The 4,590-nt window shown below is 32.4% G+C and overlaps 1 protein-coding gene across 1 annotated transcript in view; it reads left to right on the forward strand.

Moving 5' to 3' along the window:
• The window catches only part of LOC108688831 (division abnormally delayed protein), a 53,588-nt gene that overhangs the window by 42,659 nt on the left and 6,339 nt on the right, over positions 1 to 4,590 (forward strand). The window lies entirely within an intron of this gene.

The raw sequence follows: 4,590 nt of genomic DNA on the forward strand, positions 1-4,590 counted from the left end.
AAATAATATGTAAAAATTGTAATTTTATATGTAATTTTTTTATAGTGTATGCACGTAAAATATCAGTTATATCAATATAAAAAATATCAGTATTATATACTTTAATTAATTTTGTGTTTCATAATTGTTCTATATAAGATATTAAAGTTGTAACCATAATTACTTGAACTTAATTATCATTTGGAAATATACACACATATCGTAGCGTAGTTTCATATTTTTATACTGCGGTCAAAATATTTTCTAAAAGTTCAGAAAACTCGTTTATCTTTATTGCATCCAAGTGTACAAATAATACAAAGGAAAACTTCGTGTTATCTAACATACAATGTTGAGCCACTGTCTTCTTCAAAATGACAAAACGTGGCCCAGGAGGATATGACTTTCGTATTTAGGTCGGAAACCGATGTCCTATTTCGCGCACGAGATGATACGGATACCTCTTTGCTTTCGGAATTCGCGGAATAATGGCGGCGTCTCATGGCGGTCTTTCTCGGCATTGAAATATTAATCTGCCCCAAAGCATGTTCCATCTCCCGGCAGTGGAGATCGATGCGCGCATACATGCTTCACAGCTGAACAACCACCTATATACGCTATATGCGATATAAAGGCCGCGATATGTAGTCCCTATATCCATCACGTCCCTCTTTCCTTCCTCTTTTATTCGCGGATTCTTTGACCAATTTGCAGCGGACATCCGCGAGGCGAGGAGTTAGGCGAGGTCAAAAAAGCGCTTGCGAGTTACCGAGCTACTGAAACTCAAACCTTACGTGAAATTTACCTCTATCCTTTATTCAGTTTCGAGCGAATTTAAACGGAAATTTAACCCGGGCTTTAATTACAAAAGCGTCGATCGAGTTAATGGAGGAACAAAACTGTTCCCGTGAAGAAACAAGCTCGGACCGAAATAATATACTCTCGGGGAAGGAATTACGTTTGTTTTAGTTCCTGTCTTATATCTCCTTTGGTTACAAACGTCATTGATCAAATACTCTGTGCGCTGTGATAACACGCAACGAATGAGGTGGAAAACGCATCGTTTTCATCTGAACAGTTTTCGCGTTCGATCGCCAAACAAAATCAGTCTTTGTCGGTTCGTTTCACCCGGTCTTCGTTTCTCTTGCTGTCGAGATCGTGCAGATTGTACTTATGTTAGTGATGAAGAAGTATTCAAGCGGAGAAAGAAGAAAACGCTACATCTCAGCTCTTACTTTTCTTCTAACAAGTGTACTAATAATTTTAACTTTTCAATGCCACTGGTTTTTTATTTCAAAATGTAATCTTTTTCAAAACTTCATTGCTTATAATTTTTTTACTAGTGAAGGTACATGTATTTATTCTCATATCATTGCATTTTTTAATTAAAGAATGAAATTAGGCTTTAAAGAGACTCTAAATCTATAAATTAGAGAATTACAAGTATTTATAAGTGTCACTGGATGTTTATATGTCAAATACGATTTTTTTATTGAATATAAATTTAAAAAATAAACGTTTCGACTCCACATTTTTGAATATAAATTATTTTCGGATTAATTGGATTTATTGAAAATGATTTATAAATAGAATTGAAACATTTAATTATTTTTTAATGATTAATTTATATTAAATAAAAAATTATATATACACATGTTCTCTAAATTTTTTGGAGTGGAATCTCACTCTAAAGAATGACAATTGAGTCTTGAAAAAGTGCAGCTCAATTTTCAATCTTTAAAGCTGATATGAACTTTAGAGTGTGAAAAAACATCCAATGTTGACTGTCTTATAAGTACTTATAACCTTTTGATTTGCATTTCTTAATATCTGGCATTTTAATTAAAAGAAAATTTGTAATAATGTTTATTTTTATAAATTATTTTACAAGCAATTAAAGTTAAGTATGCCAGACACGAGTTGCGTAACAAAACAGTAGTATAGTGTGATATTCAAGGATTAAAGGAATCATAAAATTAAAATCCTTAAGTTTTGCGTATCAAAATTCGTAAATTGGTGAGGGAGTTTGTAAAGGAAACTTTACGCACGTTATATAGTGCTTTGAAAGAAGATATGACTCGAGATAGACGCCGCAAGGTACGATTTAGCGGAAAAGGAGCGGAGGAAAGTTCGCGAGGAAAATCGCTGGAAGATGCAAGAAAACTGAGAAGCGCGACATGTGCGCGAGGTGAAAAGGGATGAAGAGGAGGGTGAAGGACGATCTCTCTCAAGGAGGTCGTTTCGTGAATGGCCGGCATTCAGAAGCACCGAGAAGAAGAGTCGGCCCCACGACTTCGGCGATATTTCAATTCGCTATCGAGCTATTCGAGCCACGCTAGATACTTTGGTACGCCTGTTTGGCGATGTAATATTTTTCATTCGAATAGTGGTAATAATAAATAATAATAACGAAACATAGTAGATCAAGCGAATTGAGATCTTTAGATATGAATATAATATAAGGAGAAAAATTAGAAATTTATATAAAATTCATTGCCAACAATGATAAACAATGATAAAAATTGAAGTACTTCTCGTGTTACTTATTATTTTTTAATACACAGAAAGAACGAAGTTTGCTGAAGTATTTAAGAATTTAGCTACAGGTCTGAAAATAATTTTGTTGGATTGTATAAATAATTATGTATAATTATTAATAATAATTAAAATTATAAATAATTATGTGGGCAACTAAACATGAGTAATACTGCAAAAAGTTTTAGCATTCTAAAAATCATCTTAAGTCCTACATGATTATTTTGATGGTTCAACAAAATTATTTTCAAATCTGTGTTTTAAGTTTTTAGATACTTCAATGAAATCGTATAATTATGATAATTTCGTGGATTAATAAATATGGCGAATTAATTAGAAATTCGTATAAATGCTAACGATAAATAATATAAAAATTGCAGGAGTATATAAAACGTATTATAATAGTTGTCATTTTTAATAACAATGATTTCGTGGATTAATAAATTATGGCGAATTGATTAGTTTTAGATTTGAGATAATTTTGTCTCTAAGGTGTTTCGTAACACACATTTTATATTACGTTATATACCACTCGTTGCAATAATATAAAGGACTAGCGAGAACAATGTAATATAAGTAACGGCCGCTCTTTGTAAAACCTCGGCGAACTATCGTCGACTTCTAGACTATTCGCGGATATATTTGTTCCCGGTTCATTGATTCGCAGACGCTTAATCGCGTGGCGATCGAAAAGCGGAAGGCGATATTCTGCGAAGCGGCACGAAGCGATTTGTCTCTTGTCGGTCAGCACCCCGCAGAAGATAGAAGCGCGGAAGATAACTGGGTATATCTCGGATGAATGCGTGGTAGACGCGCGTGCGGGATTGAGCTTCGCTTTCGCTTTGTACTTCTGTAAAATATCAAACAAAGCGCAACAAATTCTGGATGAAAATTTTCATGCCGAGATTACGGTATGTGAAAATCGATTTCTAATTTCATATTTTTTATAGGGAGACTGCTTTCTGAAGTTTCCTTCCAATGTATTTGAGAAAGGCGAACCAACTTATTGAGAAATTTTAGTATGTATAACCATTTATTTTATTTTAAACTGACTAATAAAAACTTTATTACTTTTTCCTTTAAAAATTGTTCTAATTAAAATTCGATTAGAATAATTAAATTTTAATTAGAACAGCGGTTAGAATAACAAAAATTGTTGTCCTATTAAAAATTTTAATAAAATCTAATCAAATTTTTATGAGAACAGCACATTTCTAAATGAAAAAATAAGAAAGTTTCTGTTCTGTAATCACATCTCAACAAAATAAATGTATGTACATACCGAACATTTCTCTCGGTGTAAATTTGTTGGCCGTATAATTTAGTTATTCAAAGTATGGCTTGATATTGTGTCTCATTAAGATTCTAATGAATATATGCAATAGCCTATCCACCTGTCTGGTTTACAGATTCATTTGGGTGGTATGTTGGAACGTATTGGTAACAAGGCGAGAGCTTATATCATTAATATGGGGGAAGATAGAAGCGAATATCGAAGTAATTTAACACTCACGATTTACGCAACCAGACTCGTGTTGAGCTCGCGGAAGAAATGCTCGGTGTATTCTATTCATAACTCTCCGATTATTGTGTTTAAACGCTACGACGCGTATTCATGCTTTCACAGCCAAGTCTGTATAAACAGTAAGGGCCCCAGCGAAGTATCGCCGACTTTTAGGCTATTCATGAACATATGTATATATTTGGTATATGTGTACATCTATTTATATTTGATATATCATTTATATTTGATATAGATATTTTTGTTTTCGCTTTATTGAATCGCAGACATGCGATATGACAGCTTGATAATGAGATTGTCATATCATTTCATATCTTCTAGTTTCTTTTCTGAATGTTATTACAAGTATTTTTGAAGGAATGCATTACAAGTATTTTTTGTAACTAAATGAAAACATATGAAATTTTTTTGTATTCGAAAGTAAAAATTTGGCAGCAATTTAGAATTTGGATCCTTATTTTAATAAGAAGATATGTTTTTAAAAAAGATACATTAAATAAGATAAAAAGAGAATATTTTTATTTGAACTATAATATTGTATTATAAAATATAAA

This window comes from Atta colombica, unplaced genomic scaffold (genome assembly GCF_001594045.1).
Source record: "Atta colombica isolate Treedump-2 unplaced genomic scaffold, Acol1.0 scaffold242, whole genome shotgun sequence".
Lineage (NCBI taxonomy): Eukaryota > Metazoa > Arthropoda > Insecta > Hymenoptera > Formicidae > Atta > Atta colombica.